The sequence below is a fragment of the Sinocyclocheilus grahami genome, unplaced genomic scaffold (genome assembly GCF_001515645.1).
Source record: "Sinocyclocheilus grahami isolate Dianchi unplaced genomic scaffold, SAMN03320097.WGS_v1.1 scaffold46.1, whole genome shotgun sequence".
In the NCBI taxonomy this organism is placed as follows: Eukaryota; Metazoa; Chordata; class Actinopteri; order Cypriniformes; family Cyprinidae; genus Sinocyclocheilus; species Sinocyclocheilus grahami.
Window position 1 is genome coordinate 2,083,990 of NW_015505225.1, and position 17,562 is coordinate 2,101,551.

Genomic DNA, 17,562 nt, shown 5'->3' on the forward strand with positions numbered 1-17,562 from the left:
ATAGAAATAAAAAAATGGGGAAAAATTTAAATTTAAATAGAAATTGTAAATTTTCACTTATAACACATTATTATGCAAAAGTCATTTCTTTCCAATTCTTTCTTTATGAAATATATCAAAATGGTTAAATCACCCCAACATTTTATTTTTTATATCGGAATGTATTTTTATTTTTGTATATCTGAATTAATTTTAATACAGAAATTAAAAACATGCTCATCACAGAAGTGCTTTATTTAAGATATTATATGCATGAATTGCACCTTTTAAGGTATAGTATAATAAATTAAATCAGGACAAAAAGGCGCTATTCATGTCTGTGGCACAAACAGTGCAAGATGATTTACTCACTGAAGTTTATAACACATTATTATGCAAAAGTCATTTCTTTCCAATTCTTTCTATGAAATATATCAAAATGGTTAAATCACCCCAACATTTTATTTTTTTATATCGGAATGTATTTTTATTTTTGTATATCTGAATTAATTTTAATACAGAAATTAAAAACATGCTCATCACAGAAGTGCTTTATTTAAGATATTATATGCATGAATTGCACCTTTTAAGGTATAGTATAGTAAATTAAATCAGGACAAAAAGGCGCTATTCATGTCTGTGGCACAAACAGTGCAAGATGATTTACTCACTGAAGACTGTGTTTCGTTGTGAAAGCGAAACTACTTTGTTTAGCCTTCCAAAAGAGGACACGACTAGAAATCAGTGGTTAAGTTGTATTTACACTTCATAACACTTCAACCCAAATATTCAGATGTGTGCAGCACATTTTATGGAGGACTGTTTCCTGATCCTGGGATAGTAGACTACAATGCCGGCTGGTCTGACTCACAGTCTGTAAGTACGTTATCATTTAAAGAATTGTCCACTGATGATTCAAATGCGAGTTTTGAGCAGTGTAGAGTAGCACTTGTTGTTTGTCATTTCTCCGATCACAAATGCAGATATGGTTTTATGTTTACGCGGAGCGATGAAACGCAACGTGTAAAAAGACAGTATAAGTCATTATAATCCGTAATTATGTCCCCACTGGATGCAACAAATGCCTCATTTATACAGGGTTTTAATGTTTTTGTCTCGTCGCTCCGGCCGGGACAGGGCATCACAATATGGTAAGGGGCGTAACATTTCCGTTACATGCTTGAGGTATTCGACCAATCACAATGCACTGGATAGCTGGCCAATCAGAGCACACTTCGCTTTTCAGACCGATGAGCTTTGTAAAAATCGGTGCGTTTCAGAAAGGCGGGGCTTTGAGGAGAATCAATAATGTGTTGTTTTTACTTTAAACCGCATAAACACATTTCATTACACAAAATACACAAAATAATGTTCTTATTAGCAACATCATATGACCCCTTTAATTAATGACTTTTGTTTGATACAATTGATTATAATGTCTGATTTTTTAAATTTAACACTCTGCCACATACAATAAGAACATTTATTTAAAAGGAAAAGTGCATGGTGAGTTCAATGTCTTTATCTATAGTGAAAAAAAAACATTTCACAGTATCACGAGACCTTGTGACAGGCAAAACAAGTCGACAATGAATTCTTCCCTGACTTTTAAACAAATAAGGCTACAATGTCTTCATTGATCATTTCTCTAATGCAAGGGGAATGACACATCACATGACGAGGACTGTCCCGAGCCTATTTAGGGGCCAGATGGAAAGGGCTTTAACGCCTGAGGTGACGGCAGCCACATCCATTAAGGCCAGTGTGTCAGTAGGGCCACAATTAATACATCGGGCTTTAATAAATAAGTCAATCAATTACCCACCAGAGACAGGCCTACTAATGCAAATGCACGCTGGACTTTATTTCTAGTCCATCAATGTGGTTCCAATAGGACTGTTCAGCTTTTCAGATGCACTCTGATTTACAACTGAGAACCGCCCCTTGATTGATGAACAAATATGAGACAGAGAGGTGGGAAGGTACACTGGAAACTCATTTCTTAGCATGCAAATAAATGGCTTGTCAGACTGATTCCTTCCGGAGAGCAAGAGAAAACCGGCAACTATACATTCATCTGCTGAACGCCTCTAATTCGGACTGACTCTGAGGCACTGACTCATTTGTTCAGACTCATTGTTATGCATCAGCGCTGTATTAGCATTAACGTAAGAAGGACAACATCAGCACATGCATTTCATCTTCAGTGCTAAGGCAAGTATAAAAGAAACTCTTCAAAACCCTTGATGCCTGGCCCCTTCTCTATGCTTTGAACGCCTCGCATTAGGGAACCTCTAACATTTTTTCTCTTTACAAGAGTGCTGATCTGACAGATTTGAGTTGAAGGGATAGACGAAAAATCTGTCATCATGTACTCACCCTAACATCGCTTCAAACCATATATCGCTCAAGCATCAAATTTTATTCATGCTTGCACATATTCCAAACATGAAGGGTAAGAATTTCAGTAAAATATTCGCAAATCTTTACATTTAAATCTTTTTTTTTTTTTATAAAAAAAAAGTCTGTGGAAAACTAACCCAAATGATTTAACTTTAACTCATAATCAGGGCTGTCAAAGTTAATGGGTTAAATAGAGATATTAACACAATATTTTTTAGATATTTACCAAATTTAATAATATTACTAGTAAAAACAGCCTTAGTTTTAAAAAACACTAAGAAAAACAAATATAGCCTACATACAGTTTTGTATATAAACAACAATTATATATTTTAAAATATTTTTAACAATTTTTTTTTTAAAGAAATAATCACTTTTATTCAGCATGAATGTATTAAATCAAAAGTGACAGCATAATGTTACCAAAGATTTTTTTTATTTGCTCATTTATTTATTTATCAACAATATACAGTAAATAATGTATCACAGTTTCCACAAAAATATTAAGCAGCACAACTGTTTTCCACATTGATAATAATAACAATAAATGTTTCTTGATCAGCAAATCAGCATATTAGAATGATTTCTGAAGGATCATGTGACTGGAGTAATGATGCAGAAAATTCAGCTTTGCATCAGAGAAATTAATTGTTTTAAAATATATTAAAATAGAAAATATTTATTTGAAATTGTAATTATATTTTACAATTTAACTGTTTTAACTATTTTCGATCAAATAAATGCAGCCTTGGTGAGACTTCTTACCAACACAACCTTCCAACAGTAGTGTATAATATGACATGACATGACATGAGATGAGATAATTAGTGCTGTAACGATTAATCGCATCCAAAATAAAAGTTTTTGTTTACATAATATATGTGTGTGTGTGTACTGTGTATATTTATTATGTATAAATAATTGTGTATTTATATATACATAATAAATATACACAGTACACACACATATATTATGTAAACAAAAACTTTTATTTGGGATGTGATTAATCGCGATTAATCGTTTGACAGCACTAAATATGAAATAAAATAAAATATAATATACTATAAATCACAAAATCCTTTTAAAGGTACTTGACTGCTCCAAATCACACGTGAGCAATGGGGCAGATAAGTGAAAGCTCACTTCCTCCAGCACGCAGGCCGGCGTGACAGATGCTCTGCTAGAAAGACGACCAATTGAGACGAAGGCCCATGTGCTGTAACAGCAAGACAGACGAGAGTGCCTGTAGGCTAATTACACATGCATGTCTTTCCCCCCTCACCTAACACAGAGCTACAGCTCTCTGATCTCTCTTCAATGTCATCTTCTACTTCCTGTGGGCTCATGAGGGTCAGATATGTAATATTAATAGAGCTGTTCACTTCTCATCAATGATTCTTAATTGCCTCCCAAGCCTCTTAAAATTCTCTGCCTTGGCCCCAGGTCAGATTAGTGAGCCGTCTGTTGGAAAAGTGATATAGATGAGGACAGGCGTCACAACACTGCACTCACACCTTCTACATCGCCTTTGACAGGCAGGCCACCAGGAAGTGGCCTATCGCTGTAGAGAAAGCTCAACAAAGGAAACCTTGGAAGGGCTGAGAGCGAATCTGAATGTCTTCTTTATGAAGCAATATCTCTCTCTTTCTGTCGCAGAATTGTATGGAGGTGTACAGTCATCGATTCAACAGACATGAATAGTAAGTGCACTTAAGGATGGTTGAAGGCAGTTAAATTAATCTCTGCCCTTGAAAAGTGCACTGTATGTTCATTTAGATACAGGGAACCAAAAGACTTGTTATTCATTTCACTATTAACCTCTCTATGGATCCCAGTTCCACCTCACAGTAAAAAGTCATTTAACTTTATTTCTTCTATCATTTTGTTGTTATATCTCACAGATGGAATTGTATACTGTATCTCACAATTGCAACTTTATCCCATGCAATTGCACATTTATTTCTTGTAGTTTTTTTTATTTCTTTCTCATATGTGCTACATTTCTTGTAATTGCACATTTTTCATCATTTTCACTATTTCTCACATTTGCGAGCATCATAATTGCTATTTTTCAGAATCATCACTTAATTTCTACAAATTTCTCATTTATACCTCTGTGACTATTTCTCGAAATTGCAGCTTTATACCTCACAGATGCAACTGCATATTTCACAATTGTGACCTTCTCACTTCTCACATTTCTTGCAATTGTCAGTTTAAACCTTATGATTGCAACATTATTAATTGTAATTGCCTCACACATTTTTTTGTAATTATCTCGCAATGTGATGTTATATCTTACGGATGCGATTGTATATCTCACAATTGCAACTTTCTCACATTTGCATAATCATCACTTCATTACTTGTAAATGCGCTTTATACCTCACAACTGACTCAAATTTGTCCATTTCTCAAAACTGTGAATTTATCACCATTTTCACTTTATTTTTCATATATTTTTCTCATAATTGTCACTTTATTTCTTGTAATTGTCAGTTTAGATCTCATAACTGCAACTTAATTTTTTTGCAAACAAGACGTCATTTTCTGTAACCGAGGCTTTATATCTCACAATGTGACTATATCTTACAGATGTAGTTGCACATCTCACATTTGCAACTATTGCTTGTAATTCCAATCATCACTTCATTACTTGTAAATGCGCTTTATACCTCACAACTGACTCAAATTTGTCCATTTCTCAAAACTGTGAATTTATCACCATTTTCACTTTATTTTTCATATATTTTTCTCATAATTGTCACTTTATTTCTTGTAATTGTCAGTTTAGATCTCATAACTGCAACTTAATTTTTTTGCAAACAAGACGTCATTTTCTGTAACCGAGGCTTTATATCTCACAATGTGACTATATCTTACAGATGTAGTTGCACATCTCACATTTGCAACTATTGCTTGTATAGCTTTATTTCTCATAATGTTCACCTTATTTCTGACATTTGTGACAATTTCTTGTAATTATCACTTTAGATCTGACCATTTTATTTCTTGTAACTTTGTCTTTATACCTCAAAACTGTGACTTTATTTCTTGTAACTGTGACTTTATACCTCACAACTGTGACTATTTCTTGTAACTGTGACTTTATACTTCAAAACTGTGACTTTATATCTCACAATGAAACTTTATTTATTATTTTATACTTAAATAGAATATATTTTGGGCCTAATGGTCAGCATCCATTCCTGCTCTCTTTTCTCAATAATCTTCTGTTCACTCTTTACTTTTCATATCAACAAAGTAGGAAAGAACAGAAAAGCACATATTTGACTTTTCTGAACTACAAGTGCAGTTAAGTTTCTGGCTTGACATTTAGGCGGGCTCAGGTCAGCACAACACTGTGACTGTTGTTAGATTGTGAGGGCTTGACCATCATAAATCTAGCATGTCTGTTAATTTAAAACACTGCAGGAGCTGAGCACTTAACACCAGCACTTAACTGTCACTCACTCACTGCTGCCTACCCTTTATTGCAGTGTCCTAGGCATGATTTACAATAGCCAAGTCAAATAATCTTGACCTTGATACAAAACATTGCAGATATGCTTTAATATGCACTTGCAATGGAAATCCTGTGCATGGACCAGCTGAATCGACTGTAAATGTATGATGACACACTCAGAGGAAGTGTGTGATGGTTTCTGGCATGACTGAAATCACAATGGTGGGCAATGACGACCTGTCAAAATTATGTGCTGCTAGGTGACAAGCAGAATCACGGGTCACATGAACTCACACTTATGCAAAACTCGTCAGTTTTTCTCCACACTTCTCTCATCACTCTCTCGCTCCGCTGACATTGATGAGACAAGCCACCTGTGATTCACACAGTCTTTATATTACTACCATAATCTACATTTTATTAATTTTCCTTTCCATGTTCCTGATATATTTGGCTGACTGGCATCATTAAACAGTAAAGGTAGAAGAGCTGTTGTAAAAGAGTCATGTAATAAAATAACTCCAAATCTCCATATCCTGCCTCAACTGTTCTTTACTAGAAATGTGTATCAGATATCTGTCAATGTGTTGGGTTTGGACCTGTGCCTCTCAATAACAGAGTTTATCTGCATGCTTTTAGCATGTCTGTGCAACTAGATGTGTGAATGAACACCTCTAATCCTCACGCTGTAATGGCCTAAGAGAGGTTTTCCGCCTTGCTGACAGTAATGGAAACCACTGCCAACTGTGATACAGCCTGCCTTCAGTCACAATCCACACTTAAATCTATACTCACCATTACTGAAATGACAACAACAGTATTCAGGTAGCAGGAGCTAAATTCGAATGCATGGATACATTTTAGGAAGCACCCAAGTGTAGCAAAATATATCGAGGCTACTCTAGTGGCATTCTAACCTTGATTTCAACATCTGAACATAGCTGTAAGAGGTTTCAAGAGCAAAAGCTAACTCAGGGAGTCTTTTTATGTAATTGGTTAGAGTACAGATGCATGAGGGAGGCAAAGGAAAATCAATTCCATCTCATTAAATGATCTGCACCGGGCCAAGCGGCTGCTATTAGTCCTGATGGAGACACCACACGTTTATCATCTCATCCCAGCACAACCAACATGTCCAGTTCTGCAAGATTCTGCACTATTTGTAGGTTGCTAATCAAATATACGCAAATTTGTGGCATTCATTATGTCAAACTTGTGGTGTTCATGCAGTTTGAGTGCTTCTGTCATTAAAGCAAAAAGACATCCTCGAAACTAAGACAAACTCAGTAAATGAAATATTCACTCAAATTGGAATGCTGACAATGTAAAATATAACTTGTAAGATTTAAAAGATAGATATAGATATAAAAAGATATAAACAATGAATATAATTAATTTTAATAAATTATTAAAAATGTAATTCTTAAATTTTCATTCAAATTGTAATACTGAAAATATAAAATATAATTTGAAATAAAAACATAAAAAATCTAATATTTTAATAACATAATACATTACAATTAGATTACAAAGGCTGAAAATGTAAAATAGAATTTGTGATTAAAAAAAATTTTAATCTAATCTAATCTTATAATAATGTAGTACAATATTTTTTCTTTTTCACTCAAATTATTTGCACTATAAATGTAAAATCTAATTTGTAATGAAAAATTGAATGTGATATTTTAATATAATACAATATCATTTTTCTAAATGTTGACACAACCGGTAATGCAGACAATTTAAAACATAATTTGTTATTAAAAATATGAAAAATGTAATCTAATGTTTTAATATGATATGATATCACTTTCCTAAATGTTGACACAAACTGTAATGCGGGCATTTTAAAACATAATTTGCACATAAATCAAATCTAATATTATAATAATATAATACAATATTTGATACATATTTTCTTAAATGCTGACTGAAATTGTAATTCTGAAACTTTAAATTATAATTTATAAAAATATTAAAATAATCAGATTTTTCACAATATATTAAATAAATAAGTTTAAATAACCGTTATTAAAATAAAATAAAATAAACAATCCTTCTAGCATACATGGTGTTACAGTACACACTATAAATGCTAAGGAGGTGGTTTTAAACACCTCCTCAAATGCTTTGATGAAAACACAAGACACGTCTGATCTAGTGCTGTCCACTTGATCAGATCCCTGAGACAGACGGCTGCTAAAACCAGGTGTAAACGTGGCCTGGCAATAGACCTGGAAATGGAGAGCCTAAGAAAGGTGTCAATGGCGTATAATGGTTCCTGGCGAGCTTTGATGGCGGCTTGAAAGAGCAGCAGAGAGAGCCTGATCTCGTACGTGAACGTTCAAAGTGGTTAAGGAGCATTTCTCCATTAGACTTTGCACACATGTGAGAAGGAGACACCGGCCCGTGTTGAGAGGTGCTAAAAGCTGCAGTCAAGTGCAGATGTGAAACGGCCTCTGCTTTTGATGTTCACTCGAAATGTCATCTCTTTTTCTTCTGCTTTCTCCCACTTGTTTTACTGTCACTTCCTTTGTTTGCATCTCTCTTTCTCCCTCCTACATAACCACGCATGCATATGCACACACTGGTGCATAATAATCAAAAATGGCCTAAATGGCAAACAGAGTTCCTCCGACAGGCTGCTTTTGCCGTTTGATTACAGACAGCAAGTCTAATTTTAGCTTCCTCTGTAAAGGGCAGATGTTTGCAGAACGTTCATCCAAGAGACGGCAAATGTTTTGAGGCGAAGCAGCGACGCCATAGGTTCCTGAAGAACGCAAGCACATGACGCCTCAGATACGTTGACAGTTTTATTAAAAGAGACGCTGTCCATACGCACCATAGTGCTTTGAAGTGCCTCGGCGATCCCCCTTTTTAACGCTGTCAAAGGGCATCTAACTATCACGATCGGGTAAGACAGGCCACAAGGAAGGCTTTGATGGGGTCAGAGGAATCCGACTCTAAAAATAACTGAAGATATTAAAGAAGTGTCACGCTAATCCCAGATACTGAGAGGACGGATAACCAGCACATCTGATGGATGACTCAGTTTTCTGGTAATCCTAAGATTTGAGACACAAGAAAACTGCAGTTCTCCTGAGGATAAAATGAGGGAGTATTAAAGGAATAGTTCACCCACAAAAGAAAATTCATGTCCTAACAAACACGTTTGAGTTTCTTGTTTCCGTGGAACACAAAAGGTGATTTTTTTGGGCAGATGTTTGCAGAACGTTCATCCAAGAGACGGCAAATGTTTTGAGGCGAAGCAGCGACGCCATAGGTTCCTGAAGAACGCAAGCACATGACGCCTCAGATACGTTGACAGTTTTATTAAAAGAGACACTGTCCATACGCACCATAGTGCTTTGAAGTGCCTCGGCGATCCCCCTTTTTAACGCTGTCAAAGGGCATCTAACTATCACGATCGGGTAAGACAGGCCACAAGGAAGGCTTTGATGGGGTCAGAGGAATCCAACTCTAAAAATAACTGAAGATATTAAAGAAGTGTCACACTAATCCCAGATACTGAGAGGACGGATAACCAGCACATCTGATGGATGACTCAGTTTTCTGGTAATCCTAAGATTTGAGACACAAGAAAACTGCAGTTCTCCCGAGGATAAAATGAGGGAGTATTAAAGGAATAGTTCACCCACAAAAGAAAATTCATGTCCTAACAAACACGTTTGAGTTTCTTGTTTCCGTGGAACACAAAAGGTGATTTTTTTTTAACAATGTTCTGGTCAAAATAATGACAGTAAATTAGGTTTTCTAAAAAAGAACCATAAAAGTGGTTAATATGACTCATGCACTATATTTAAAGAGACAGTTCACGGAGTCAAAAATGATGTTGTGTGACTTCTTCTATGGGTACAATAAAATTCAGTGGGGTCCAAAGCAACATGGGACACCACTGAATTGTATTGCATAAAAAATAAATTTGTTCAAATATGCTTCACAAAAGAAATACGAAGAAATAAATTCTTCTGAAAACCTACAAAAGTGTTGTATGAAGAACAGTTTTTTAGGCATCCACCACAACAGGTTTTTTTTGTATTATTTACATACTATTTTACTGTAGTTTTCTTTAGGCAGTGGTTAATATGACTCATGCACTATATTTAAAGAGACAGTTCACGGAGTCAAAAATGATGTTGTGTGACTTCTTCTATGGGTACAATAAAGTATAAAATTCAGTGGTGTCCCATGTTGCTTTGGACCCCACTGAATTTTATTGCATAAAAAATAAATTTGTTCAAATATGCTTCACAAAAGAAATAAAGAAATACGAAGAAATAAATTCTTCTGAAAACCTACAAAAGTGTTGTATGAAGAACTGTTTTTTTAGGCATCCACCACAACAGGTTTTTTTAGTATTATTTACATACTATTTTACTGTAGTTTTCTTTAGGCTAATATTTTGAATAAGCTTTTATTTGCATATGTATTATTCTTTAATGTTTGTTTATTTTTTAGTTTGTTTTAATGTGCTTTATCATTTTTACTAGTTTTTGTAAGTATTTTTAATTTACTTTTATTTTAGTTTTAGTTCAGCTGTAGTTTTTCTTTATTTCCAATTTGTATTCATGTTAGTGCTTCAACATATTTCAATTAGTCACCAAGGCAACATTTCTAATTTTGGTATCATTTAAGTTTCTAATATTTATATTATTAATTTTATAACAAAAATGGTTTTATTAATTTTCATTTTAATGGTAATAAAACTCTTCTTGACGGGCTGACAAAAAGACAGTGATTTCCATTTTGAGAATGAATCGTTCGTTTGAGTTGGATCTTTTCAATGATTAAATTGAGTCGTTCTAAATGATTCATTCACATTTTGTAGTCTCTTCCTTCTCATACAGATCAAAATAATGAAACTTTGTGACCCTGTGGAATTATAACGGTACAATAATTTTGCATACAAATGCACCGGTTGTATAATAAAAGCCCCACTTGCTCTCATCGCTTGTACTGTACGTTACAGTACAGTTTGTTAGTGCCAAATTTAATCTAACTAAGGTCTGTAGGATTGAGGTAAAGTGGGCGGCCACACATTTTAAAGCCGCCAAGCTTTCATTGTATTAGAAGGCGAAGCCTGATGAAGCCCTGAATGTGATCAATTCTGAAGTACAAAGCGTTTAATTCACAAAAACGACATTTAGGGCACATTCTCACATCACATCTGTCGCTTCCGAGGGGCTGATTAAAGTTTAAAACTGACATAATGCAGGCGACAAAGACAAAGCCGGTATGAATTAAAAAGCTCCTTAACCGTTTGAAAGGATTGCGAGTTCAATGTTGTGGAAATTAGCAGGGAAAGTATAAGCATAAAGGACCGCAGGATTAGCCGTTTCTTGGCTTATCTTCCAGCTGCGAGCCCATCTTGCCCTTCTCAGTCGGTGGGAAGGTGAGATGTTAAAAAAGGTCTGGGTTTGGAGATGGCTATGGGGCGAGCTGGAAAAGAGTAAGCTCTCGCGGCTCATTCGGAGATGAATGCATAATTCATTCAAATGAGAAGATCTAAGAACAAGCTGGTAATGTCTGTTGGATAATCTTGCAACAGCTTGATAAATTCAATCTTCTGAGGATTTATTTTGGAGGAAAAGTAAATTGGAGAGCCTTTGAGCAAGTTCAGAGCTCTGGATGTAAGATATGAAGCTTATGGGCAGCTCTAAATGTTCTCCACTTTGTTGTTGGGTCCAAAAGCTAAAGGAGCTAATGCAATTGGAGATATGATCTTATAAAGAGACACCAGCAAATATGAGAGTGGATATCAAATGATCTGTATGTTTGTTCCCGATTGATTCCTCTTGGCCTACATATATTTAGCGAAGCATTAAAATGGCGTGTGTAGCGCAAGTAATGAAATTCGACACCATTTCCGTTATCTTGCTATCGCCTGACACTCCAAGCAGGCATCTGTACTGAAAAACACAAAACAAACTGGACTTGGGGAGACAAAACATGTGCCATAACCTCGGGCTTCGCTAGAGGCAAATTAGCAGTGTGCTAATCCTTAGCGCCGGTTGAGATGAGGATGGGTGGATTACCTTCCTCAATGACATGCGCTGTTCTACCATGACAGCAGGTGGAACAGACAGATAATCCAGGCCAACAAATACTCATTGGGCAGAGAGGTCTGTCATTAGCCTGCAGACACCTCAGAGCCCTGGTCAATATGGCAAAATATATTTGCATAATGGCCACTAAACGGTTTCACTGACCACTGTCTCCGACTATTGATTTCCTACATAGGCTTCCCTCTACAGTCTCTTTTTTCTTGCATAATATAATCATTTAAACTAGTTCTACTTCACATAGTTCTTTATTTTAGGGTTGTGCCGATAGACGATAGACAATAGTAACGTGTATCGACAATAGACGGAGATATCGCCTGTGGCTGATGTCTTTAACGATAGCAAGACGATTATTATTATTATTATTATGCTAGTAATACTATAATTAATATTAGGGCTGATTTGTTGCATTAGGCCTATATTTCTTTTCCCGTATTTTTTCCAGTATTGCTCCTTCTAACCAATCACACACGATTATGCTGAGCTTATGAATGCAATGGCCAATCAGATGCCTTCAGATGAGTCATCACATAATGAGTCATCAGCCCGCGCTGACTGAATTCTGACTCGCAAATTCTCTCCTCATAAACAGCAAAGTGCAGATGTACGTGCGATGTGAGTATAAGAGATTTATTCATCATACAGTGTATATTCACTGATTTTAACGGGAGTGTTTTTAAAGTGCATAAACTCGCGCTAGACTGAGCTTGTGATGATGTTCTTTGCTCGTTTTCTGTAGCTGCTTTTTGAATAACTGAGGAAATGAAAGCATTATAATTAGTAACTTACGATGGCTGACCACTGTCTCCGACTATTGATTTCCTACATAGGCTTCCCTCTACAGTCTCTTTTTTCTTGCATAATATAATAATTTAAACTAGTTCTACTTCACATAGTTCTTTATTTTAGGGTTGGGCCGATAGACGATAGACAATAGTAACGTGTATCGACAATAGACGGAGATATCGCCTGTGGCTGATGTCTTTAACGATAGCAAGACGATTATTATTATTATTATTATGCTAGTAATACTATAATTAATATTAGGGCTGATTTGTTGCATTAGGCCTATATTTCTTTTCCCGTATTTTTTCCAGTATTGCTCCTTCTAACCAATCACACACGATTATGCTGAGCTTATGAATGCAATGGCCAATCAGATGCCTTCAGATGAGTCATCACATAATGAGTCATCAGCCCGCGCTGACTGAATTCTGACTCGCAAATTCTCTCCTCATAAACAGCAAAGTGCAGATGTACGTGCGATGTGAGTATAAGAGATTTATTCATCATACAGTGTATATTCACTGATTTTAACGGGAGTGTTTTTAAAGTGCATAAACTCGCGCTAGACTGAGCTTGTGATGATGTTCTTTGCTCGTTTTCTGTAGCTGCTTTTTGAATAACTGAGGAAATGTAAGCATTATAATTAGTAACTTACGATGGTTCTATTAATTTATCATGTTAAATACAAATTCAGTCATATTAAAAACATTAGGCTGCTTTTAGCCTTACGCTGGAGTTGGTTCACTTTCTCGCAATGAAACGAAGCAAATAATTACATGAATTAGCACGATAATAATGATAATAAGCATCTAGTTAATGATGAGAATTGGTCCCTATACTGAAGTGTTACCTTATTTATTTCAATAATCAGTTGATTAATCAATTAATTAATTCATTTACTGAATCCATTTTTATTTATTACTTCAAAAATATAAATGTATTTTTCTTCTGTATTTATTTCTTTAAATTGTTTTTGTTTTATTTAAATACTCCATTTATTTATTTCAATATCCATTTATTTACTCCAATGAGTTAATTCATTTATTTATTTAATCCATTTGTATTAATTTATTTCAAAAATATCCATTTATTTATTTATTTAAAGTCATTTTTATTTATTTATCTATTTATTTTTATTTATTTAAATGATCATTTATTTGTTTGTTTGAATAATCAGTTTTTAATTCCATTCATTTACATTGATTTACTCACTCAATCTTTTTTATCTATATAAATAATATAATTTTCTTACATTTATTTTAATAATCCATTTATTTATTTATTCTTTCAATAGTCTATTTATGTATGTATGTATGTATGTATGTATGTATATATACACACACAGTGCTGTCAAACGATAAAAAAATATATACACAGTACACACAGATACATTATGTAAACAAAAACTTTTATTTTGGATGCGATTAATCACGATTAATCGCTTGACAGCACTAATAAATTATATACATGTACACAAACGCACATACATACACACACACATACACACGTCCATCCATCCATCATCCCCCCACTCCTGTTACTCTGTTTATTAGAAGAGGCAAAAAAGATTTTCATGGATTACAATTAAATGAAAATCTAAATGCATCAGATTCACTTCATGAGTGATTTTTAAAAGTTTTTTTTAATCCATTATATCCATCACTTTCACCATCTAACATCATCAGCTTTTCATGATGCATTTTTCTCATACACTGAATTAAAAAAAATAGATAGCTGCTTTGTCATGCAGTGAGTGAATGTTTTGTTTAAGCATCAACACAAAAGCTTATCAGTGAGTCCAACAGTATTGTGCCACACTAAAGAGGGCTTGAATAAACTCTAAATTAACTTCTTAAGGCAGACCTGAGCGTGACACAGCGGATCGACAGAGCTCTTCATTGTGCGTCTCTGCATGAGACAGGTGCTGAAAGAATAAACTAATGTGTGTGTTGTGTAGGAGGCTTGATTCAGCTCGACTCCATAGGCGCTCCAGGGAAAAACTCAACCACACCCCAATAGCACAGTTCCACCATCTAATTATACCATCTATTTCCTCATGCGCCCAAGAAACGTCCAGAAAGAGTGGGTGAGAAAATCCACCGGTGGCTTTCAGCGCTGCAGATAAGGACAGCGTTGTGCCGCATTACACTTTATATTGCAGTTGAGTCAGCGCCGTAAAAGTAACTGTGGGTGAAACTCTTTGAGAAACGAAAAGATTTTACCCTCGTTATCAGCTGTCTGAGTCACCGCGTGCTGGTGGAAACAAACTACGCACCTTATACGCGATGAGTCACCTCCAGCGTCCCGAAACAACACCTCTCCGCCTGTCTCCTGTTCCTGACTTCAAAAACTTTTAAAACCAATGTTAAACTCAGTGATTTCATATGTAGGAGGATTATGTAATTATAATGTGATTTCTCTTCTTTCAGTTCATTGATTAGAGGGAGACAGTCAGAGCGTGCGGCTCATCAGCACCTCATCACTGATTCTGTATGTGTGTGTGTGTGTGTGTGTGTGTGTGCAGCACGCCATTGGCTAGGCCCGCAACTTCAGTGGCCATGGTAACGGGGTGAAGGTGAGGCTCTTTATGCCGGAGAGAGAGGTGTGTGTGTGTGTGTGTGTGTGTGTGAGGGAGCGGCGGGTCTGTTAGGAAGCTAGATGTGCACTCATGTAGCTGATAAGAACATGCTAGAACTCCTGTGCTCACCATCAGCCCACAGCGCAGGCAGTGAAAACTCACACCGAGCCAAACACAATCCTCACACTCTCTCTCTATCATAGGCTCTGCTGCGGAGACACAGTATTGGCGTTCCCTATGAATGATGGGGTGTTCTTTTTCCATGTACCAAGATGTGTAAGGGTCACTGATGTGACCCCATATTTTTTGTGCCTGGACCCATGTATTCCAAAATAAATAAGTAAAAAAATAATAATTTTCTGTATTATACATACAATGATATCTAAGGGACTTAAAGGGATAGTTCACCCAAAAATGAAAATTCTGTCATTAATTACTCACCCTCAAGTCGTTCTAAACCCGTAAGACCTTCGTTCATCTTCAGAACACAAATTAAGATATTTTTGATGCATTCCGACATCTCTCTGACCCTCCCATAGACAGCAAGGGTACTACCAAGATCAAGGTCCAGAAACATAGTAAGGACATCAGTAAAATAGTCCATGTGACATCAGTACTTCACCCGTCATTTTATGAAGCTACGAGAATACTTTTTGTGTGCAAAGAAAACAAAAATAACGACTTTGATAAACAATTCTTCTCCTCCTCATCCAGTCTGCAGTGGCTTGCCTCCATTTTGGAGAGTATCACGACGCATGCGCGCACTTCCGCTTCGTGTAAACAATGCATGCGCGTGATGACGCATGTCCGTGTTGACGTAAGCAGCAGTGCAATGCGCATGAGTTGTTTACATGAAGCGGAAGTGCGCGCATGCGTCGTGAGAAATGATTTCTGATTTCTTAAAACGCATTTCTACTGCACAGACAAACAAGTTTTACTAAAAATGAAAAAAGAGGGGGGGGGGAAATCTAACCCAAGGAATTTTGTTATTTTTATATAAAATGTCTTTATTAAGTAATGTTTATTTTAAAGTAGTTCTGTTTTAAAATATTATTTCAAATCATTTTAATATATTCAAAATAATAAGACATTAAAAATGTCTATCTTAAGCTATTAAGATACATCAAAATATGAAAAGATGTAATAAAAAATGAATACAATATATAATATAATAAATATAATTAAATATCACAAAATAAGAAAAATAGACTAGAGATAGATAGACAGACAGACAGATAGATAAGAGTTTAAATTATTATATTATGCAAGGGAAAAATAGATTGCAGAATGATATGCAAGACATGATAGTAGCACAAATAAGTAGGAAATCAGTCAATTATTCCACAGAATGATTGACCAGTTAAAATAAAGTATTTTAAAGAGCTGAGAGTCAAGGTAAATATAAAAAAAAGGTACATTTTTATAATGATTAATTAAAATAATGATAAATAAGTTTACACAAAACTACTATAAAATTACCATTGTTGGTCCTTTCAAAAGCCAAAAAAGGAGACTTAAGGACATGGAGCAATTCCCAGCAAATGAGTTCAAATAGGAAGCTCTTTAACATCTCTCTCATCTCTAGTGGAAGGAACGATCCACGCGCCTGACCTTGAAGATGAGGAAGTGCTGTCTCCATCCTCTTTCATGGGATCAGTGTCACTTCTGAGCAGAGTTGGGACGTGGGAGTGTGAGTTTGTGTTGCTTTGAGTTGTTTAACGTGCCATGCTGGATCTGAAAGAGCGTCTTTGAGCTGCTATATAGAGTGGATCTGCGCAGGGTAAAGCAGGAAGGAAACCACCACAATGCCTCTTTCACAAAAGGGAACCAATGGCTGTGACCTTCAATCCAGCCGGCCTCCGGAATCGACAGTCAATAATGTCGAATGAGTGTACGCTTTAACCGAAGAGCTTAACCGCTCTGCCAACACCTGTTGTGCTCTATAAGAGAGCCTTTCACTGAGACAGGTGCCTTCCTCCTTCCTCAAGATCTGGCCACCCCAGCTGCTCCCCTCACCAGTGGATTCTTCAAATGCCTGCCTGTCAGCTACACAACAGATAGAATTCTCACACCAGTGCTCTCTCAGCTGTCTGAGACCCCCAGCCCCCTTCAGAGCCCATGCAAATGCATTGGGCTTTGATTAAACCATGGTCCGTGTTGGATGAAGACGAGATGAGGCATGATGGAGTTACGGCAAGATGAAAAACACACAAGCTGCGTGTGCTGAACAGGATGGGATTGGGATTTAGAGGTTTACATTACCACAGC

At 35.9% G+C, this 17,562-nt stretch overlaps 1 pseudogene; it reads right to left on the reverse strand.

Moving 5' to 3' along the window:
* The window catches only part of LOC107582607 (TNF receptor-associated factor 4-like), a 40,496-nt pseudogene that overhangs the window by 10,785 nt on the left and 12,149 nt on the right, over positions 1-17,562 (reverse strand).